Below are 25,082 nucleotides of genomic sequence, written 5' to 3'. Positions count from 1 at the left end.
TCTCAAAGGGCCCTTTTTTCCGGTTTGGATAGAATGAACATCCTTCCAAAAGGAATCACTGCTGAAGGTTCTGTATCTATAGCGCAGTCTTCAGGTCTGTGAGGGGGTAGGGCCTGGACTATAGCAGTTGAAAACACATCAGCGTATTCCTGATAGGCCTTAGGAACCTGTATGATATTAGAAACCATGAGTGGGCCTTGCTGGTCTATTGGCGTGTTTTCGGAAGATGTCAAGGAGGAATCCAGGAGTAGACAGTGAGACATGCAAAACTCAGAACCAAGAAACAAGGATCCTGCTGCACAGTTGATTTATGGATTGTGTTTCTGTAACCAGGGCATGCCCAGTACCATGGGGTAATGAGCCGACTTAATGATGTCAAATTCGATCACCTCTTGGTGATGGTTTATCGAGAGTTGGATCTCTTTGGTCTGCAAGGTTCTAGGTCCTGAAGTGAGAGGTCTTCCGTCGATCGCCTCCACAGGTTGCATGATGCTTTGTGTTTCGTATGGAATGTGGTGGCTAAAGACCCAATCTTGATCAATGAATATTCCCATAGCCCCACAATCCACCAAGGTCAAAATGGGGTAGGTCTCATTCTTGGATGGCGATAGGAAGGCCTGTAGAATCACTAGGTTGTTCTGTCCAGAAGAGTTCAAGGATGGAATAGATGTGGAGCAAACATCTCTCTCCCGAAGCCTTGCTCCATCTAGGATCGGGAGCTGGCGTTTCCCGAACGCCGTGGAGGGGCTAGAGGGCACTCTCTAACTAGGTGTTTATCCGAGGCACAATACATACATAACCCCGTATGGATCCTTCTCATCCTCTCTTGTGGGGATATGGGTCCACGGAAAGCCCCTAATTGCATGGGTTCTGGATCGTTGACAGAGACTGGAGTAGGGTCAGGTTTCGATGAGGTCTCTAAGGACACCTTCTGGAAGGGCATCTTGGACTTTTTCTTCTCTGCCTTCCTTTCCTGGATACGAAAGTCTATCTGCATGGCAAGATCGATAAGGGCCTGGAATGAACTTGGGCGAGCCACTCTGGCTAATTCGTCCTTGATCTCATTTAACCCCCTTCGGAAAAGGGTAAAACTTGCTTCTGAAGACCAATCCGCTTCCTTAGCCAATTGTTTGAATCGAGTTACATACGTAAGCATGTCCTGGGATCCTTGCTGAAAATCAAGTAGATGTTCCTGGGTGCTATAGACCTGTTCTGGGCGGTCAAACATGGTCTTAAGGGCCTGTATAAATCTGTTGTAATCATCCAGGAGGGCATCTCCAGAATTGACCAATGGTGTAGACGAGGTTAGTGCATTTCCGGAGAGGTGTGAGATTATAAAGCCCACCTTAGCCCTGGGAGTTGAAAAGTAGTAGGGCTTAAAGGTAAAGTGGACTAAACAGGAATCAAGGAATCCACTAAGGGTTTTTGCAGAACCATCGTATTTGTCTACAATGCCGCCCAGTAGTACGCTTTCCTTTGTGGCAGAATCACGGGACAAAACGAATTGTTTCAATGCAGCGTTTTCCGTCTTTAAATTCTGCACCTCGGTCGTTAATTCTTGCTTGCCAGGCATGAGATCCTGAACGGCCGCTTCCATGTTAAATTCAACTTCGGTCGTTTGGCGCCTCAAACTGTCACGGATTTCCCCTTTTCTCACCTGAGATCGATCCTTGCAAGATTTCTTGGGAGGAGGAGTCTTGCGCATGGATTGGGTTTTGTACAAGCCCGCGCAAGCTTCCTCTGGCTCCAGCGTGCGTTCAGTGTTCCGGGATACTCGGAGGCTCCGGAAAGTCCAGGAAACGAGGAAGGTGTACACGAAGACGGCACACGAAATCCGGGAAGCAAGGTAGAGAGAAGAGGGAGGAAGGGAGATGGGATTTAGAGGGTCCAGGAACAGGAGAATAGTTCAGCGAACTACGGAGCACACGTCTAGCCACTACCAGCGATAGCGTTGAGACGCGCGGGGCCGTTGGGGCATGGTCTATTTGTAGAATACGCTACGTCCGACGTGGAGGCTGGTGGAAGGCGTACCACATTAGACGGCCATGTTGGGAGTACCAAGGAGTGCAAGCCCCGTTGTGATAGGGACCAGGAAGTCCAAAAGGGGCGTGTTCTGTAGATCATGACACATTAGGCAAAGTTGACCCTCATAAACTTTGATCGCCTAAAAAACTTGACCCCACTAAAAGAGAAAAATTGTAGAAATAAAAGAGATTCTTATGCCTTCTTGTATACCAGAGAAAAAACCTCAGATAAGGTCCCTGTCACCCTAGAGAAAATAATTTCTGGGTAGAATTGATACAGGAAGCAGGAAAGAACTATTAGATCAGAATTACTTCCTCAGGGAGGGAAAGAAGTTAGAAAGGAGAAAATAACCTGTGTACATAGCTACATAGAAAATACCCAGTGACTCAAATCCCGATCACCATTTTGGGAAAGAAAGTAGATCAAATGGTAGCAATAATTCCTAATTTGTCAAAACAATTAGTCCTGGGAAGGGATGTACCCCAGTTCGAACAATGGGTTTCAAAGGTCGCTCAAATGAAAATGAAAACCTCTATAGGTGAACCTCCTCATCTAACAAAAATAGAGCTTCCTAACAAAACTAGCAGAGGAAAGAAAATCAGCAACCCGAAAACAAGCTCAGGAAATATGTGGCATTTCTTAGACCGACAATTTAGTTGTTCCACAGTGGAATCCCGGAAGGATAGAAAGCAAGGTATTCTGAATTTCCTTTCCTGGGTTCCATGTGAAACACTTCAGTCTAACCAGCATTGGGGAATGATATGTGAGAAACCTGAGGGTATTCTCACTCCTACTCCCCTGGGATCTTCTATGCAGGTGGCCAGGGGAAGGCCATCGCTATTGGATCCTGGCCCTGGGGGGGGCGAAGCGAGGGAGGATCACCTGGGTGGAGGGTCCTTGATGATTGGGAGTAGGGAACCCTTGGACTAGACATGGTACCTCCTTTTCCTATTGATGACAAGCCTAACCCTCCCCCAACCTTTATGGGCTATTATAAGCCAGCTCCCCTCATCTTTCCACATGGGACATTTGACAGTACTGGGATGAGGAAGAGATGACTAGGAGTTATGCACACCAACATGAAATTACACAACTTTGGTACAGAGATGAGGAAGATGGCCTCACAGGTGTACCAGTGTATAGACCAAGCATGTCTTACTAATCAGCCTAACTATAGTCAGGCAATTAAGAGAAAAGACACAGACCTGCAACCCGTTCACACAACCCAGGTGTATAAAAGGGATGTGGACAGGAAGGTGAGCCATTCTGCAGCAGGAGAAACCCAATGAGGACTGAAGTAGCTGAGAGTCCAGGAGAGTGTGAATTGGGAGCAGCAGCTCCATGCGGAAAAGATGAGGCAAAGGAAGCAGGCCAAATGAGGGGTCGTCCTTGATTCCATCAATAGGACTGCTCATTGTCCCATGTTGCTGCAAGAGAGTGATAGTGTCTGAGGGGCAGAGAAAGACCCCCTGCAAGGAAGTTGCCAAGTTTGTGGACAGCACAATATGAAAAATAATGGTATCCAGTCATTGCAGCGAGTACAAAGCATTGAATGCCAAAAGCATCGAAAAAAAAGCACCAAATGCATTTTTTCAAAGGTAAAGGTTTTATTTTAGTTATAATGGGTTTAAAGGGGTAAAAAAAACAGGAGTTGTAGAGGACCGCCATAAAAAAAAGAAAAAAAATGCATTCAATGCTTTTTTTTCATTGCATTTTTTTAGATGCTAAGGCATTCGATGCTTTTGCATTCAATGCAATCGCTATAAACCAAAATAAGCTCAAAGTGAGCTTGTGAGTTTTCCCGATAGAGAAATCCGGTGTCACTGTAACCGTGAGTCTCATAAAGTAAACCGCTATTGTTAAATGAGACCAGATACTTGTACAATGTAGCAAAGTGGTGCTCTGCCTTGTTAAAAGAACAAGCATGTTTTTGTAAGTCTCAGAAAGTTATGGATTCTTCCTTTTGGAACCAATTAATGTGCTGTTGAAGTGGTCACGTGCCGTAGAAGGAACGCTATCGAAAGTCTTCAACCAAGGAAGGAAAATAAAATACGTAAAGCGTGTGAGCTGCGAAATCACTAAAGGTTAATGCATATTAAACACCGAACTAAAAGTGAACCTTAACGGAAACCATTGCATAATGAATACCGGATTTAAGGGAAATTTAACGTTGAAGCAAGCCATTGAAACTGTGAATACTAAATGCATGTTGCACAACAAATTAACTTGAATCTTGAAGCTGAATATAATTAAGCAACATAAAACTACATTAAACTCTGAACTGCAATTGAATAATACTGAATAATTGTTGCAAAACAAATGAACCCACATTTCGAAGCTGAATACATAAAAGGCTGAACGAAACCCAAACAGCAAACTTTGATGAATGAATACAGTGTGTGTGACAAGGCTACCATTTGAAAAGGAGTGTGTGACACATGGTGGCAGAGCCACACAGCAGCTACGAAGAAACCACAGTTTCCAAGAGCACACCCTAAACCCAGAAACCAATAAAGGGAATCAAGTAAAGGTGATTTGGTGCACAGGAGCAAGTACCAAAGAACATGTGTGAGACATTGAAGTCTTGGGTAAGGGAAACTTGATACCTGGCAGGTCTATATGTGTTGTCTTGGGATCAGAGTCTCAAGACCCTCTTTTGTTTGGACTGTGTTTTTTTAAAAAACTTGGGTAAGGGAATCCCAGGGTTGATTCTGAACTTTATTGCCTTGAACTGGAGAAAGGTAACCGTCAATACTCTTTTTGTGTGGAACTTTCTTATGCTTGGGCAAGGGGAGCTGAGAGAAAGCTGTGAGCTGGAAGAAGCTCAGAACTTTGAGTTAAACACTGTTTCTTTTGACTTTGACATCCCTACACATTTTTTGTTTAGTTGTGAGGGCAAGAATAGGTTTTGGATACAGACAGACTATTGAGTTGATTGTAATTGTAATTGTATTGTTTATTTGTAAATCGCTTATACACAAGGGAGTTGTGAAGTGATTAAGTAGGGAAAGTTAGGCCTTCAACCATCCTGACATTTAAGTTGATAAATATCTCTTGTTTGTACTTTAAGTCTGTTGTCTGAGTCTTGCTGCTTCACAATGCTTTCACACATGGTGTCAGGTGTGGGATACTGTTCAACTGATACTAGTTGGGGGAACCCTACAGTTTGAAAAATTAAGTGCCAGAGCATAATACTCTTCAGTAGCCACTTCAGGCTCTATTGGGTTTGTGTCAAGATATCACAGGTAAGCACACCCCCCTCTGCTCACACCGCATTTCTCAATGCTACGACACCACTCCTACGGGTAGTACCAATAGGAAACGCTCTGTCTCATGCCATCCACGATACGGTTTATGGAAATCCGCAATGTCATTTGTCCGTAAAAGTGCGTTTCGTTCCCTTTGGGAGTTGCCATGGAGATGTTGGTCCTCTGGACACAGACTATGGCGCATGCCGTTGTGCAGGAGTGACTTGATCCATTTAAGCTCCGCCTTAACAGAGTTTGGTGCTTCTGATTGTTTTCACGTAGCTCCTTTGTATCATGCATTTTTTGAACTCTGTTTCCTGTGTACCGACCTTTTTCTTGTTATAACGGACCTTGCCCTGCCTCATCCCTGAGTTAGTCTAGATATCCAGTTTTTCGATGCTGTTTTGTTTCACAGACTTCTTTGCCTCTAGTTTTGTACCAAGACACCCAAACCTGCCAACTCGGACTTCAATTCTGGATTGCCTTTGTCTTCCGTTCTGTCATTGCAATTGCCTGCTTGTTGCCGAATACAGTTTTCCCTCTGGACTGCCTGTTACTCTACCCCTCTATCCTGCCATCTGCAATCCGTTTCCATCCAATTACAGTACACGGACTAGAGACTGCCTCATGTGTATTTTCTTACCTGGTCTAGGCTGTCTCGTGCCGTCGTGAATAGGTGGATTACTAGGAACTTTGTGGACATTTACTAGGCATCCTCGTGCCGGCGGGATAGTCTTCCTGGATTCTACGGACTGCAGGGAGGATCTACATCCTCCTACTTCTATCACACCTGTGGTAAGAACAATCCTGTATTGCTATCTTTCTCCTATTCTTGTTAGCGTTATTCCACGCTTACCTGGTTTTGTTTATTACAGGGGACTATACATATCCATGATAACAAAAGTGCACTGCTGGTATCTTTTTCTCGAAGTAAGGCCATGTGAGAATTCTTCTCCTACACAACATGTGCTACTACCATTATCAGCACTACGATATCTCAGCTGGTACGGTAGGGGCTATTCTGACAAAATCAGAAGCCTTTAAAAATGGACACAAACGACACTGTGGCGAATTTGGTTCAGATGCTTGCTGACATGGAAGCCGCCCATGACTCCATGAAACGCTGTATCATTGAGATACAGGCAGGTCTCAGACCATCAGGGGCTGAAGCCTCTGCTCAGGTGCTTGATGCCTGAAGCGTAGACAGGGTAGGGCCTGAGCGGACAAGACCCACCCAAAATCTGTAAAATGCCCACTCAGCAGCACTGTGTGGGCATTTACAGATGTTCATGTCACTGTGGTGGGCCCAACTACATTAGCTTCAGGCCCCACTTGTTAGACAATCCTGGCTGCGCCTCTGGTTGACGCCGGTCCCAGCTCCTCTTTGCCCCGGCAGGATACTGTTCCTGTATATATGGCGGCTCATTTCCCTTTGGCTTCGCCAGAGCGATTCAACGGCGACCCAAAGAACATTCGGACCTTTGTCAACCAATGTCGGTTGCACTTTTTGTGCAGACCAACGTCTTTCCCAGATTCCACGACTTAAGCCACTTTTGTGCTTTCATATTTGGGTGGTACTGCTGCCGTGTGGGCTAATCCTTTATTGGAACAAGGCAGTCACATGTTGTACGACTGCTATGCTCTGATAACTGCGTTAGGTCATGTCTTTGACACTCACTATAAGACGCAGGCCACGGATCTTGAGTTGGTAACTTTGCAGCAGGGTGAGACATCTCTATTATCCTACCTGGTGAAGTTTAATCAGCTGGTGGCCGAGACGTGATGGCCGGATGAGAAAAAAGCTGCCTTGTTCTACAAGGGGCTTTTGGACACCTTGAAGGACACATTGGCCACCGTGCCAGTTGTGCCTACGGCTTTCCCAGAATTACTCGACCTAGTCTTACAAATCGACGCCCGTAAGGCTGAAAGAAAGGGGGAAAAGAGAAGCATACCTCCTGTCAAACCTGTTGCACAGATACAATCCACTGGGAATGGGGAACCTATGCAAATCGGGGAATTGCGTGGTCTGTTATCCTCTGATGAGAGGGTGTTATACAAGGCATCACGAGATAGCTGGTTACCTTTTCTTCCTGGGGAGCGAGGAGATGAGGCTGCCAGTCTGTCGATGAATCTTCACAAGATGAAAAGAGCAACTCGGGGAACCGACCCAACACCCTCCTGACAATAACTGACAGGATTGAGCTGAACCAGCTCCCAACGCCACGGGTAGCACTTCTCTGAATTTACGTGACGTCAGGACAGTGTAAACACTGACAGAGTAGGCTAGGTGAAGTCCGCTGCGGTACCAGCTGATCGATGGGCAGTTCTTCGGTATTTCCTTGGTTGTAGAAATGGCACAGATACCGGCAGGACACAAGACCAGTAGAAGGGAACAGAGGACGCAGACTCTCGGATGCTGACGATCGCGCGTGCGCAGGACATTCACAATGGCTGCGCCTAAGGAGGCGGGAGCCCGGACCGCGGTACGCCGACGAAGACGCCAACGCGGATACAATGTTTTTTTTGTGGTTGTTCTGAGCTTTTTTTGTGGTCATGTCCCAAGAAGCCTTCAAAAAGCATGGAAACGCCAAAGCTAGGCAATATAAGGAGTCCAGTTGTAGAGTGGTCACTTCCCAGACCCCAAGTCCTTGGGTCCTTTCACTATTCCTGCTTCTTTTTCTGCTCCATCTGGCGATACTTGTTCTGCAGCAGCCATCCTCGACTCTGGAGCTACTGGTAACTATGTTGATATTCATTTTGCCCTAGAAAAGGGGATCAGACTATCCCGAAACCATGTCCTGAGTTGGTCAAAGCCGTGGATTGTACCACGTTAGTCTCTGGTCTAGTCACGGAAGGGACAGTTGATTTGTTGATGGCCACTAATGTGGGCATACAGAAACTATTGATTTTGATCTTATTGCTGCACCTCAATTTAGACTCATTCTTGGGTTACCTTGGCTCAAGCTACACAATCCACTGGTGGACTAGCATTCTGGGGAGATTGAATTCCAGTCCTCCTACTACGAGGCACATTGTCTGTGTTCAGACATCAAGGAATGAAATGATATGATATGATATGATATGGCATTTATCACGTGCCTAAACACAAGTGTTTCAAGGCACGACGAGGCAAGGGAGGGGGAACAGAGGAAAGACAGACAACGATCTTACTAGACCAGGTGTCATTCAGATTGTGCAAGTGCATGGGAAGGGGGAAAGGGAAAAGTGCGTATGGGGAGGGGAAAGTGCAGTACATGGCATAATAGAATAAAAAATACGGCCATCTGGTGGCAAGTGCAAGGTAAGTGCAGACATAAGTGCTGGTAGGGGGAATGTAGGGATACAGAAAAACAGTCCCCAGGTGCGGGGGTTGCCAGGGAGGCAGTGCAGGTGTGCAACTGGCGGGGCCTGGCCCGAGATCAGAAGGGTGGCCAGGTAACCAGTGCACTTTCAGTTTCAGCCAGGAAGTCAGCAGGGGAGAGGGGTAGAGAAAGCAGAAGCAAAGAGGAAGGTTTTAAGGTGCTTCTGGAACCGGAGATGGTTCTCCTCAAGTTTCAGGGAGGCAAGGCGGCTGTTCCAGAGGGAGTTCCCCAGACGAAGAAAGAGATCTACCACCAACTCGTTACTTGGAGAAGCGACTGACCCTGAGGGAGATGGAGGCGAATGAGCAAAGAGCTTGAGAAGGAAGATATTTAGGAAGAGAGAGTTGAAGCTATTGAGGCATCAGGCCCCAGAAGGCCTTGTGGACAATGCAGAGGATTTTGAACTTAATCCTTGCAGCCACTGGGAGCCAGTGCAGAGATTTCAGTCCTGAAGAGATACAATCCCTGGGCTTCAGGCCAAGGACAAGTCTTGCAGTCCTGTTCTGGATGAGTTGCAGAGGGCGCAGAGTAGAAGCAGGCAGATTTAGAAAGAGGCTGTTGCAACAGTCCAGCCTAGGGAGAACCAGAGCTCTGGAGACAGTGAGCTTCTGGGGGAAAGAGAGGAAAGGAAGAATACCTTTGAGGAGGGGCAGCTGGTAGTGTGACTTCTTAGAGACGTCAGAGATGTGAGGAGAGAAGGAGAGTGTGGAGTTGAAGATGACCCCTAAGGTTTTTAGCCTTGCAGGTGGGAGCAGGAAAAGGGCCATGCGAGGCCGGCCAGAGAGTGGCAGGAAAGGAGGGAGCAGGTGGGCTGATGAGGAGAATCTCAGTCTTACTGGCATTAAGGCAAAGATCATTGGTGGCACGCTACTCCTGGATAGCAGACAGACATTCAGAGATGAGTGAAGGAGAAGAGATGGCTGAAGGTATCCTGAAAATTAGCTGGGTGTCATGCGCATAGCACTGGAAGTTGGGGCAGAGAGCGGCAAAGCGGTGGGCAAGAAGTGCCAGGTATTGGTTGAACAGCCAGGGAGGGAGGTTAGACCCCTGGGAAACACCACAGGTAGAGATAAAGATAGAGGAGAGGAAGGACCCAAGTTGAACCTGGGAGGGTCGATCAGAGAGGAAAGAAGCCAGCCATGCCAGGGCCTGACCAGTGATACCCAGGTTATCACGGAGACGGTTGAGCAGGATGGCATGCTTGATTGTGTCAAAGCCAGAAGAGAGATCAAACAAGATGAGGACACAGAGGGTGTTGGAATGAAGGTTGGAGAGCAGGTCTTCACGGATGTTCAGGAGAGCAGTTTCCATGCTTCTGGCAGCTCTGAAGCCAGACTGATGATCAAAGACAAGCAACAGATTCAGTGTGGAGATTGAGCTGGAAGATGGCCAGCTTTTCCCGGAGTTTGCCCAGGAAAGGAGTGATGGAGATTGGGTGATAGTTAGCCGGGCAGGATGGGTCGGCAGAGGGTTTCTTAAGAAGAGGGTGCACAAGGGAGTGCTTCAGGGGGGATGGGAAGACTCCAGTGGCGAAGGAGTGGTTGCAGAAGTCGGCCAGAGCAGGAGCCAGGGAGTCGATGTGGTCCTTGATAGCTTTGCAGGAACAGGGATGAACCTGTTTTGACAAGACTTTCATAGATCGGACTTGTCTAGAAACCTCGTCTGGGGAGAACAGGGGAAAGGCAGAGAAGGAGGGAGGAGAGGTGGCTGAAGAAGGGCCAGAGGAAGAGCAGGGAGTCAAGGGAGGAGAGGGAGAGGAACAGAGAGAGGACAGGATATCCTGAGTTTTAGAGATGAAATGAGAAGCCAGGGCCATGCAGAGGGCCTGGGAGGGGACAGGAGAGGTAGAGACTGCAGCAGGATTGGCCAGCTCCTTGCAGATTTTAAAGAGTTCAGCCGAATTGTTGGATGACGCAGAGACACAGGCTTGGATGTGGGATCTCTTCTTGGTGCGGACAGAAAGCCGGTATTGCCTTTGGAGCAGGCGGCAGGCCAGTTTGTCAGAGGATGTACCGGAAGCACGCCATTTCCTCTCAGCCACCCTGCACTTGCGTTTAAGGGTGATGAGTTCTGAGTCGTACCAGGAGTTGCAATTTGCTTTGGACTTCAAGCGGATCCTCATGACAGGGGCAAGTACATTGATAGTATCAGATATTGCCTAGAGACCCAAGCTACTCCTCACTGATGAGCCCCAACAAGGGCGAAACATGTTTGGGGATTCTTGTGGTCTCGTGCAGAAGGGATGTGGCCTAGCAGTTCGGGCTGGACTGCCCCTTTTGGGGTGGGGCCAAGCCTGATTTGCATATGGCCTTTCCGCTTCTGTAATGGCTTGGCAGGCGAAGAACGGTGGTCTGGAGTGAAAGGGGCCCCTAGGGGTCCCTCGTGATATGGAAACAAGGCAATAACCATACACGTAAAGATGTGCCAGACACGAGGTTCAAATTCCCAATGCTAGGGTTTATTGCAAGCAAAAATAGTCCCAATTGGCCAATTCTGGTCTCACGCCCCGCAACTTGAGTTTCCTAGACCTCGAGGGACGCAAGAGAGCGAATTACGTACATAAGTTACATATATACAAAATGCATATCATACAATCAGCTATGTCATGTTTAACACCCTCCTTTATTAAGTTTCTTTGAACTCGGGATGACGATGGACATTTCCGACGGGTATGACAATTATGACACTTTCGATGTCTATTCTAGTAACAATGTGCAATTTAGAAAGTGCGGAGGCATCTTTTAGTTGTTGAACAGAACACGGTGGTTCTGTTCTTGGAAGCAAGCTGCACACGGGGGAAGAGCCACATTCCATGCTTTGCTATCTATGAGGTACTATTCGTGTCCTGGGAGCCGACACGCTCTAAAGGGTTTTGGGAAGGGGGCCGTAGGAAGAGCATAATTCAAGCCTTTAGCTGTTTTATTCTAACATATTCTACCATTGTACGAGACTGGCTGGCAGCTGTGAAGTGATTAAATGCCCTGCAGCTCTCCCTCAAGGCTACAGAGAGGGAGCGTGGGCATTCCTTTCTGGGCTACTCATGAGGAGTTTTCAACGAACTCCTCAGTCCCGCGACCTTGCCCTTTCATATTCAGACAACAATGTTAACAGTTGAGCAGAGTAAGCAGAATCCGCAAGAATTGCAAGCTGCAAAGCAGTTTTAGACAGAAAGCAATGAGCAATGGTTAACAAGCAAAATGGCGATTCTGCTACGTTTAAAATGGCCGCTTGTTGGTCAAGCATAACAGTCTATATTTCTATAATTCGGTGCATAAGACGGTTGGCCTACGGCCATCAAGTTACGTCTGTCATTCAAATGAAGGGTATTCACTTTTCCAGATTGACAAACCCTCCTTTTGGCCATATGCCAAACGTCTTATTCATTCATTGTATCCTCCTCCGATGAGGATAAGTCTGGGGTATCTATGTCTGAACCTTTCATGCTATTATCAGCATCATCTTCATCATTAATGTCTATAGCCATGAATTGTTTTACTGTTTTTGTTTCATCAGTGTCTCTGTTATTTTGGCCATGCGTTTGTTTTCCTCTCGACACCATGTGCACACATCCCTTAGTACATCTGTAGTATTCCACCTTGATGATGGTCTCCTAGCTACGGCGTCCCTGCATGCCGCGAGGTTAGGAATGTTTAGGTTTGAAGAAGGATTCCACGGTGAGGGTTAGAAGGCAGAGAGACATAGATGAGAGTGTGAGCGGCAGTGCAGGGCGCCGGATCGATACAAGTAAATAAACGTCCTATTTACAATCACGTTGTCTCCCGAGCATACCTCATTTGGCGACGAGGATTGCCGGCGTCCTGAGGACCCACGAAGACCTCGGAGATCAGGGACCGAGAGCGGGCCCTCCGAGCCGTCGCACAGCGTTGCTTTGGCTTGTGCTGTATTGGGAGAGAGAGAGCGGATGCTCCGAACTAACGTAAGATAAAACGTTGGTTTGTGCAGTTTGTACGTGATACCGAAGAAGGAAGGAGAGCGGATGCTCCAAATCGACGCGTGAAGCCGCGTTGATTTGTGCCGTGTGTTTTTTTTTTTTTTTGCTTCAAGCTGATCTGATTGGCTGCAGGGCCGACAAGAATACGTATAAACACTGTGTTTCCGGTGTATTAAAGAAAGGGACCCACCTCACAGACACAGATCATGTGATCCGTTCCTCCTGGAGTCAGGCAGAATGAGGAGCGAATGATAGTCTCCTCATCCTCTTCACAGTATTTGTGAAAAAAAAAGAAAGGGAATTTAAACAATTCAAGCCAGATTGAACAGATTGAACATTGAAATTGGAGCAAATTCATTAAAATCTCATCTAACACGGACAAAGCTATACAGAGTATTGCAAGGCATTAGTATACAACCCCCAGTGAGTTTCCTTCCAACTGCAGGACAACCTGTTGTCAATTGGTTGGAATGGAAGGAATTTTGGCTGAACTATGTCCAAACAGTTGACCAGGAAGGTCTAACACACCACAAGAAGAAATCGCTACTGCTTCACGCTTTGGGGTTGGAAGGGCAAAGAAAATACAGAGAGTTACCAGAGTTGCCAGTAGATGAAGCTGGGGATGTTGATGAACATGAAAAGGCTATAAGACAGCTAGACAAATATTATACCCCTGAGACTAACGTAGCTATAAACAGGTATAACTTCTACACCAGAACTCAAAAGGAGCATGAATCTATCGAAGATTATGTATCGGCTTTAAGAGTGTTGTCACGCACATGTCGTTTTGGCAATGGGATCACCCTGGATGAATTTATAAGGGATCAGATTATCATACACGCAAAAGACAGTTTAGTCCAGGACAGACTTTGGATGGTGGGGAACCCATCTTTGCCGGAAACTATGGCCATTGCCAAACAAATAGAGCACAGTCATTTGTGCTCCAAAGAAATGAAAAATAAAAAGCAAGAGGCTGTTCTAAATATGCAGCAACAGAATGACAAATCCTCATTAGACTCAGGAGAACAAGGCATGGTCAACGCACTGAGGACGAGAGAACGAGCAGAAAACTACGCTGTCAAGAGTAATAGATCTAGAGGATTTGAGAACAAAGGACACTCAGTCAGAGGGAAAGGTTGGGTGAAAGCCAAACCCAAGCCGAGTACCGCACAATCTAAAGAAGCCCACAGATGTTATAATTGTGGAAGGTTAGGACATTTTGCTTATGCCAAACATTGTCCTGCAATAGGACAAAAGTGTGGGAATTGTGGAGTTAAGGGACACTTTGCTGTCACATGCATACGGAAAAAGAGAATTTCTGTCATACAAGACGAAGATGAAGAATCGGATGAAGAAAGAGTAGTCGCCATCCGCGAACCACCTGGGGGAGAATTCAAATGCCCGAGTTGTGTCATAATAATTGACAATTGGAAACTCAAGGTAAAGGTAGACAGTTGTTCACCATGGACGATCATCACGAAGAAAACTTGGAAAAATCTATTGGCATGCGGTCTTAAAAGCAAATTCAATGAACCTGATATAAAAAACCCTGGTGGATTCGAAGGGTCAAGGATCAAGATGATTGGCTGGTTTTCAAGCATCGTAGAATTTAAGGACAAGCAAGCAGAAGTGAAGATCTACGTTGCAGAAAAAGGAGTTAACATTATTGGCTGGAGAGATCAAGCTGGTCTGCGGATCAGGTTAGATCCCTGTGAAAATGAACAAGTCTTGATTGTCAATACTAGTCACAAGCGGAGAGAAGAAGTTAAGATTGTGAACGGTACACAACAGAAGAAAATGGGACTATTAAAAGACTTTTCGCATAGGATTCGCCTGAAGGAAGGAGCTGTACCTGTCAGACATGTGAAGTCCAGACCCATACCTTTTGCCATAGCGGACAAGGTTGAACAGGAATTGGCGAAGTTGGAAGCAGAAGGAGTGATAGAAAAGATTGAATCATCGGAGTGGGCAAGCCCCATTGTGGTTGTGATGAAGAAAAATGGGAAACTTAGAATTTGTGTAGACCTCAGAGATGTGAATAAGAACGTCATAGTTGACATTTTTCCGCTTCCTGTAATACCGGAAATGCTGAATCGCATGGGTAGTGCAAATGTGTTTTCTACTCTGGATCTCTCTAGCGCATACCATCAAATATCTCTGACGGAAGACTGTAGGGACATCACAGCATTTGGTACCCCACATGGGTTATATAGATACAAGGGCATGCCGTTTGGGTTAGCGTCTGCGGCAGCCGTATTTCAAAGGGTCATGGAACATGCGCTGAAGGGGTTGAAGGGGATATTTGTATATCAAGACGACATCACTGTATTTGGCAAAGGTCGAGAAGAACATGACATGAGGTTAAAAGATGTTTTGTTGAAGTTGGAGAGCGTGGGATTGAAGATTGAAAAGAGTAAATGCAAGTTTGGCATGGATGAAGTTGATTATTTGGGACACACAGTTAATGGCAAGGGATATAAACCAAAGAGTGATGCTATGAAAGCAATCAGGGAATCTCCTAATCCCAGTAATAAGGATGAGCTTAGATTATTTCTAGGATTTTGCGAATATTATAACAAGTTTGTTGAGAAATTTGCAAATGTAACAGAACCATTAAGGAAACTGTTAAAAAAGGAGGCCAGATTTGTGTGGAGTAATGAATGTGATAAAGCAGTGAATTGCATCAAGAGGCAAATCTGCAATTCCACAGAATTGGGTGGGTATGTTTTTGGCAGATTGACCAAAGTTACAGTGGATGCTAGTGGTAATGGTCTAGGAGCAGTGTTATCCCAAATTGATGAAGGTGGCAAGGAGAAGACCATCTGCTATGCCTCCAGATCGATTTCAGACACAGAAAGCAGGTATTCTTTAATTGAAAAAGAGCTATTGGCATGCTCATGGGCTGTAAACTATTTTAGGAAGTATCTGTGGGGTTGCAAGTTTATCATACAAACAGACCACAAGCCACTCATTGAGGTTTTGACTGTGAAGGGAATGTGTAAAGCATCACCTAGGTTAGCTAGATTAAGCATCAAATTACAGGACTATCATTTTGTGACTAGGTATGTACCAGGTAAGAGAAATGTTATTGCAGACTACTTCTCACGGTTACCGTTAAAAAATATGGATTTGGAGTTAGAAAGTAATGAAGATATGGTGGCAGTTGTTCTTGAAGTGACCTCTAAGGAAAAGTGGCTGGATGAGATTACTAAAGACATAACACTACAAAAAATTGCAGATTTTAAAATGTTGGGATGGCCAGAAAAGAGATTAGTTGATGGAGAATGTATGAAGTTTTGGAAAGTGAGGGACGAGTTGTCCATGGAAGAAAGATTTTTGATGAGGGGGAGTAAGTTGATACCTCCGAAAGCGCTGTATGAGGAACTCATAGAGAAAGCACATCAAGGTCATCCAGGCATCACGGGGACTAAAAGTAACGTACGGTCTGTATACTGGTGGCCAGGAATGGATCTCTTAATTGAGAGATTTGTTAGGAACTGCTGGCCTTGTCAAAACAGTGATAAGAGTTGTAAAAGTTTCAAGTCAGAGCCTGTTGTCATAGATAAAGGAGAGCCTCCCTGGATGAAGTTAGGTATTGACATTGTGGGACCATATGCAAGACTAATGGGGGAGAAAAGGTTTTTGATAGTTATGATTGATTATTACTCAAGTTGGGTGGAATTGAAAGCTGTCAAGAAAGTTGATTCGGGAGAAATTATCAAATTTCTTAAGGAAATTTTCAGGAGAGAGGGTTTTCCCAAAACCATTATCAGTGACAATGGTGTTCAATTTAAAAGCAAGGAAATTAGAGAGTTTGCCACAACATCTGGGATTGATTGGAAGTATTCTTCTTTGTACCATCCCCAAACCAACGGGTTAGTTGAGAGATGTAACAGGATGGTTGTGGAGACAGTGGAGTTGGCTTTGAGAAACAACATGCCTGTGAATGAAGTACTTATGGAAAGATTGTGGAATATAAGAATGTCAGTCAAAAGGGGTATGGAGTTGTCTCCCTTTGAATTGATGAGGGGCAGAGCCCCCAACACTCTGCTCACTCCAGAGTGGGTAAATTGCAAAAGGGTATCAGAACCCAAGGAAGTGAGGAATCGTAAATGCCATGAAGTTAAGAATAAGATGTTGTTAGGATATAAGCGCAGGATTGAAATTTCACCAGGTGATATGGTAAGGATAAAACTAGGGCACAGTGTTAGGAAGGGTGATTCCAAATACAGCAAACCGGTTAAAGTTTTGCAAGTGCTTGGTAAGGCAATAAGAGTAAGTGGTGGATCAGTATGGAATATTGACAGAGTGAGCAAATGGAATTGGGAGGTTGAGCATGGTAGGGGGAGTCATCCCAGACGGGATCAAGGATTTAGTGAATGGATGAGAAATTATGTAGGACTTCAGAGGGGTAGTGAGGAGAATTTGAACGTGGAGACTGACGATAGATCTCAAAGTGTGGGGGAAGATGTACATGTAAGAGAGAACTGTGATACCATAGCTGGTAGTCAAGGTTTGGGAAGTAATCATCAGGAAGATGATCCTGGGGAAGACGGTATACTTCAGAGAAGTAATTCTAGTACAATTGCTGGAAGCAGAAGTGTTGATGACAGTCATTTAGAGTGTGAGATTGTGCGCAACTCTAGAGAAAAGAGGTTACCGTTCTGGTCCAAAGACTATGTCATGGGGAAGTAGAGACATACAAATTTTATTCTGTATTTTATTTTCATGTTTTTCCATCTGCATATTGTTCAATGTTGCATTAATTGTTATGCATTATCCATTATATAGACATGTTATTTTAGTCTTGTAGTATTCCATTGTTAATTGGTTCTCACCATATTCCTTAAAAATTAAAAAGGGGGAGGTGATGTAGTATTCCACCTTGATGATGGTCTCCTAGCTACGGTGTCCCTGCCTGCCGCGAGGTTAGGAATGTTTAGGTTTGAAGAAGGATTCCACAGTGAGGGTTAGAAGGCAGAGAGACATAGATGAGAGTGTGAGCGGCAGTGCAGGGCGCCGGATCGATACAAGTAAATAAACGTCCTATTTACAATCACGTTGTCTCCCGAGCATACCTCAACATCCATCAGTTATTTCAGTGCAAACTATTGGTAAGCATTGTATGCAACAGCAACATGTTATGAATATACCAAGTACCATCATTAGTATCGAAATTAACTTCCATCCCCAAGACCGCAATAATCCCCAAAACCAGGATCCTATCCCCCAACCCCCTTCTTCAGTAGAGAGTGTGGAATTTAGGACATGTAATTTCCGGATTGCTTTAAATATCGTAGGGGAGTAATCATCTATATACACACAGCATGCAGTTTTTACGAGTTTGCAAACTCCCCCACGATCAACTAATATATCGAGAGCCATCCTGTTTTGGAGTGCCATTAGTCTTATTCCTTTTTCTTCTAACGTCATATTCAATAAAATATCCGTTGTTGAATCTATTGTATTTTTTAATATTCTAGACAGTTTTCTTATATTGTAAGAATTTTCTATTTGGGACAAGAATGGTATAAATGATTTAGCTATATCTATTGCTATCATTCCATCCTCGCTACTCCTTTGAGTTCTACCTTTTGATCGTCTGGCTACTTCTGCTGTCTCCAAGAGGAACACTCCTGGAAACAGTAGACCTAGGTAGCATGTACCTCCCAGTTCCTAGGTAACCATGGATATGCTTTTTTCCCACATATAAAGTAAACAGGGTCCCCTACGTACACAGGTTCTATTTCGTGCTTTAAAACCACTGTGTTCAGGCAGTTGCTAAACGTTCCTACTTTATAGGAACCCTTTTTCTGTAAACATAGGGGAGCAGTTTCGGGGCTGTGATCCACTGTATAGGCAGGGGGCACAGCATCTTTATTCCATTCATCCCTCATTCGAAATGTCATTACTGATGTTTCTTCTGCTGGCGTGGTTGGACTATTTTGCCTATGTAATCTATCTAGTCTTGTTGTCTTTCGTGTATTCTTCCTCATGGGATCTGGTGAAAACATGCAAGCTTTGTGGAATATGGAACAACCCGCAGGTCTCATGATCACTTCCTCAAATTCATTCATATTGGTCTCATCTAGCTGACCCGTATTACTCTTGTTCCATTTCCCAAAGAACATTGCACTCAATGATACTTCACATGAATAAACCAATGGTAACGGTTGTACATACCAGCCTATCCCTTTCCCACCATGCTGTGGTAAATGGGCACAAACCCAGCAATCTTTTTTCTTTAAAACCGCATGATGAGCAACAATGTATTGTTGCTGTATCCTTCTCTATGTCTTTCTTCCATTGGGGGCAAAGTACCAGTGATTACATGAACCGGGCTTTCAGTAGCTGCTTTTGGCAAAAGTGTTTCTAATGGGTGCGCGTACTCCAGGAACCATAGTGTAATAGCTGTTATTGTTGGTACTACCATACTTAAGAAACACAGGACCAATGTCCAAATCAGTACCTTATTCCTTTTACCATGCTTTTTCCCTAAATTTACAGTCTCTAAATCTATCATCTTTTCAGCAGGGGTGCAGGAGAAGGCTGAAACCGGCCTTGATTTGTTCTTCATCGTCCTTCTTCTTGCTGGCAAAGTTCGTCGCAAATGTCTCTCGTTCTCGATGCCAGAAAAGTTCAACGAAAAATGTCACAGTTCAATTCTGCCAGCCCTTTCACAGCCTAGATCACCTACCCACTCCGAGCGAGATTAGTTGTTCTTTCTCCCACTGCTCAGACGATTTCTGAACAGTTCTTTATTGATAGAGTACTATGTGCATCCAGCTTGTCCCGCTCTAGCTTAGGACACATGTACTTTATCAGCCTTAGTACTTATGTGCGTCCAGCTTGTCCTGCTCTGGCTCCTGACACATGTACTTTTATAAGCGCACCGAGGAGCCGTGAGTCTTGAATTGTCCGACTTGCACAACTCTCACACTTCTCCCCTCTACGCCCCTGGCTCCTACTCCGTCCGTGAGTGGAACCAAAGGCAAAAGAAAAGCACCAAAGATCTGTGGATCACTTTGCCTGTCGAGGCCGCAAATTATACCGTTTCACTCCTGGTATTGTATGATCCGTGAATAGTGGCGTTGCACTTCCAGTATCAGGCTCAGTGTCAGCCTGTGGCACAATGATGGGTAGCGATGAGCGCCGTGGCAATGATGTAGTTTCTTTCTTTGGATTTGGTGCATTTGCAGAAACCGGTGGGCGCCAAAGGGGTACACGCGTTGTTTCTGCTCGTGTTTGCAATGCAGGGTTTGTGTCGCTCGGCAGTGATGTTGTTTCTGCTGAGCAACGTTGGGGCACTTTTCGCCCTCTCCCCTTACTGGCAGCCTCCTCAGGCTCTGTTTCGAGTTTCACTTCTCGCTTGGGCTTTGTTTCAACTTTCACTTCTCGCTCAGGCTGATGCTGTGGCAATGGACTGGCAACAGTTTCTTTCGTTTCCGAGACCGTTTCCTTTCTCTGGTTGTCGGAAGTTGTCAGTAGTCCTGGAAATCTTTTGGCATGTGTCGCATGGATCCATGCCTTCCGTCCGTCCACTCGGATGGCCGTTTGCGTCGCCAAAAGTACTTGGTAGGGGCCGCGCCACCTGGGTGCTAATGCTGTCTTCCGCTCAAAGTTCTTTATTAAGACCCAACTTCCAGGCTCCAGCGAGTGCTCCGGTCCGGTGTATCGCACTGGTAACGCCTCCTGCACCTGCTGATGAATCAAACGCAACTTCTGCATTAAAAGGCCACAGTACGTGCTTAACATAGGATGCTCAACCTCACATAATCTTTTGGGCTGCGGTGCGCACCATACATTTGCCGGTCTCCCCATTATAATTTCATAGGGGGAGAGCCCAGTCTTAGCCTGCACAGACGTGCGCATGCACAATAGCGCTAGGGGTAATGCATCCACCCAACTCAACTTGCTCCCAGCACAGATTTTAGCTATCTTTGACTTTAAGATTCCGTTTTGTCTCTCCACAAGCCTGGCAGAACTGGGATGCCTGGAACTGTGAAATCTCTTCTCTATCTGCAGACCTGCACAGATCTGTAGCACTACTGCGCCCACAAAGTGTGGGCCGTTGTCTTACCACAGGACACGGGGCAGCCCAAACCAGGAGAAATACTCCTTCAACATTACTTTTGCCGTTGACATGGCAGTACAGTCTTTTAAAGGATATGCCTCCACCCACTTGCTGAATGCACAAATCACCACTAACACATACTTGTAGTTCTGGCACCTTTCCATTTCTATGAAATCAAAATGGATCACCTCAAATGGCATAGAGTGTGGGCCAAAACTACCTACTGGAGTCATGGTTCCTTTCCCCACATTGTGTTGCAGGCACGTAATACAATTCTGCACTAGCCTTTCTGCATTCTTTTTTATGTGCTCATTTTTCCATACTGTGGATAAAGGCTGTACCATCTTCTTCGTGCAAATGTGGGTAGGGCTATGTGCCATTGTGACCATTGCAGTCACGTAACAATTTGGCAACATCCAGTTCTTTGTTTCTTTGTCCACCCAACAACCCTCCAAATCTAACTCAGCAGAGCCCTCAGCCCACCCCTGAATCTCTTCGGTCGTGGCCTCAGCCTGCATTTCTTTGACTGTGGCAACTCCATTCTCTATCATACAAGGTACTTCCTCAGTCTGTACTGTCATCATTTTATTTCCCAAATCTGTGGCTGTTTGCTTCGCAATCATGTCTGCAAATGCGTTTCCCTCTCCCACTTTACATGTTACTTTTTTATGCGCCTCGCATTTCACTATAGCTAGGCGCTTTGGAAACGTGAGTGCAGACAACAATCGCACAATCAAAGGGCCATGTTGAATCCTGGCCCCATGTAATGTCAAGAAACCCCTCTCAGCCCAAAGTCGGCCAAAGTTATGAACCACGCCAAAGGCGTACTGGCTGTCAGTATAAATATTCACGTTCAAATTCTCAGAGAGTTCACAGGCTCGGGTCAGTGCTATTATTTCTGCGGCTTGTGCCGAATTGTAGGGTATTCTTCTGCTTTCTACAACACTCTCTAGGGTAGTAATTGCATATGCGGCCGTTGATGTGCCATCAGGTAATTTAAAACAAGAGCCGTCACAAAATAACTCCCCATCTGGCTCTTTCTGTGGGATGTCGCTCATGTCAATTCTTCCCTTTGTTTCTTCTTCAGTGACCATTAAACAATCATGGGGTGGTGATTCGTTGTCACCAATTTCTGCTATGGGCAGTGGCATTAATTCTGCAGGATTCAATGCGCTACACCTCATAATTTGGATGTGGGGTGCAAACAAGATGGGCTCATATCTTGTCAGTCTAGCTGAGGTGAGGTGTTGCGTCTGTGTCCTATTTAATATAACGTCTATAGCATGTGGCACCATCAGAATTAAAGTGTGCCCCAATACCATTCCTTCCGTTTGTTTCACTGACGCAGCAGCCGCTGCGACGGATCGCAAACATCGTGGTAGTGCGCGCGCTACAGGGTCCAGCGCGGAAGAATAATAGCCGCACGGCCTATTTCTTCCACCTTGTTCCTGTGTCAAAACCACCAATGCACATCCTTCACTCTCACTCACAAATAGTCTAAAGATCTTTTTATAGTTAGGAGTGCCGAAAACTGGCGCAGCACACAATGCAGCTTTCAATTGCTCAAACGCTTTCTGACATTCCTCATCCCACTGTAAAGGCATCACTGCATCCTTTTTAGTTAACTTTATCATCGGCTTCACAATCAATGCAAAATTACTGATCCACTGCCGACAATAAGAGGCCATGCCTATTACAGCTCTCACTCCTTTTTGAGTTTTTGGAATAGGCATACTAGAAATACTTTCTATGCGTTCTGGTGTTAATCTTCTCCCTTCTTTCGAAAGTAGGTAACCCAAATAAGACACCTCCTTCTGATTATACTGGAATTTCTTCAAACTTGCCTTGTGACCATGGGTCGCTAAGTGTGTCAATAGTAATATAGTACTTTCTTTGCAGATCTCTTTCGTGTCAGCAGCTAATAACAAGTCATCTACGTACTGCAAGAGTACGTAACCTTCGGGTAATTCTAGCATGTCTAGCTGCTCTTTTAGCGCTCTGCTGTAAATGCTCAGGCTTTCTGTGTATCCTTGTGGAATGCATGTGAATGATCGACCTCCTAGAGTGAACGTGAACAGATATCTACTGCTTTTATCCACTGGAATGCTAAAGAACGTGTTCTTCAGATCAACTACACTAAAGTATTCTGCAGTGGCCGGTATCATTGTCAGTATCGGTGTGACATCTGGGACCAAAGGGAATTGTGGGTCTACCACTTTGTTTAATGCGCGCAGATCAATTATGAAACGATAGGGTACTTCATTGCCTCCTTTCTTGTAAACTGGAAGAATCGGGCTGTTACACGTGCTACCTGCAATTTCTTCAACCACCCCCAATCTCACCAGGTCAGTAACAATACTTTTTAATCCCTTCTCACCTTCAACCGAAATTTTATACTGGGGAATTCGTTGTAGTGTGACACCTTCATTCAAAGTTATTTTTGCTGGCTCTATTTTCAAGCATCCTACATCGTTATCATGCATTGCCCACAGACAGGTTGGTACTCTACTTAGCTCTTCTGGTAACGCTTTTGACATAAATTCCGTCACTGGTGCATCGTGAGGCCACATCGTGAGGAACACCCCATCTGCCGTACAATGTATGACTGCCCCCAATTTTCTCAACAAATTTAATCCTAGCAAGTTCTCTCTACAATTTTCTGTCAAAAGAAATGGACCCTGTTCCGTAAATGGTCCTATTGTAATTGGGACAGCTTCGGACATGGGGTTAATTACTGGTGTACCTGTGAACCCTACAGAAACATTCTTTTGCCCCGACAGTGGGATCTCCGGAACCAAGTGGTGGTCTATCAAACACTTCTGTGCCCCTGTATCTACAAGGAAACGGTGCTCCTTATTCCCGACTCTCATTTCTACTTAGGGTCCTTTCTGATTCACAGGAATAGACACTGGTTCTGACCCCTGCCGTGGGCTGCCCTATCGCGAAAATAACACATCGTCCGATGTGTAGTCACCACTGCTGCTATAATACGTGTTTGGCTGTGTATCAAAAATATTCCCATTTCCCCCTCGGTGTCCTCCACTCTGATCATTTCTCTGTTGGCCCTGCCCGCCCTGATTTTGGTTCGAAACACTTTGGTTCAATGCCTGGTTCTGTTGCGCTTGGTTTTGACCATAGGATTGGTTTTGAGTACCTCCATTGGTATATCCCTGCTGCTGCTGCATGCTATTTCTGCTTGGGCCGTTTGACCCCTGATGTCCTCTATGAGGCCTTCTCTGACCAAACCCACATCTATTCTGTAGGTGCGGGCATTGCGCTCGCCAGTGTCCTTCCTCCTTACAGTACGCACATTGATTTACTCCCAATGACACCCCATGCATATTATTCAAATTTCCTCTACCTTGTGCATTTCCTCTACCTCTATTTTATCCAATGACCTGCTGCAGTAACACCCTCGTTTTTAAATTTACTCTATCCTTCACCTCTCTTTCTTTCGCCACATTTACCCTGTTCTCGTAATATTGGGCTATGTGTAATATCTCTCACCGGTTTTGCTGCCCAGGAACTTTCCGATGTCATTAACATATCTTGAATTGGTGATACTAGTCCCCTCACATATTTATCAACAAATAGTCTTTTCCCCGACTCTGTGCTCACATCCTGCCCACTGAAGTCTGTGAATACTCCTTCAAATCTATTGAAATAATCAGTTACGGGCTCATCCTTGCCCTGTACACATGTAGTTAATTTGTCCCACTGAATCCTTTTTTCTGGAATTATTTCCCTCAATCTCCGCATTATCCGTTCCGGTAGATCTGCCATGCGGGTTCCCGGATTTTCCCCTACTTTTCTATTTTTGTCCTCCAATAGTAACTCCGCCCATGTTGCGCCAAAAGCCCCCACGTCATCTACCGTCCTCATCTGTTTCCATATATCTGCTGGCAAAATGACTGGGAAAATCAAATCTATATCACTCATAGTAAGCACTGCTCATCTCAGGGTTGACTCTACTTCTTTGTAGAAACCTGCTGGATTATTTCTTATATCGGTAATCGTCTGTTTTATAGTATTCACCTCTTGCCTGGAAAAGGGGACATGCACATACTGGGCGGTGAAATGGGCTGGTGTTACCTGCGCTCCTACTGTACCCGTCGCAGGGATCTCTACTTTTGGTACAAACGTGGGCGGAACCTGTCTCATTGGAAATGCCCCACTCACGATCCCTCCCCCTTCTCTTAGGTTCAATAGTATTCCTAAGTCCAGTGATGGCCCGTTTCTCCTGTACTTCGCTCGAATGCTCTCTTGTATACCGCTAGTATCTCAGGTGGACTGGCCTTATTATTTTTTATATCCTTCTCCATCAAATGTTCAGCCATCGATTGCAGTGCCTTTCTTTTCATTGGCATGGAATATTCGTCAAATATGTCATGTATGACCATTGTTGGGATACTAGGATTCGA

Source organism: Ambystoma mexicanum, chromosome 2p (genome assembly GCF_040938575.1).
Source record: "Ambystoma mexicanum isolate Mex_15411 chromosome 2p, UKY_AmexF1_1, whole genome shotgun sequence".
NCBI classification, from domain to species: Eukaryota; Metazoa; Chordata; class Amphibia; order Caudata; family Ambystomatidae; genus Ambystoma; species Ambystoma mexicanum.
Note: the sequence above shows the minus strand (reverse complement) of the source record.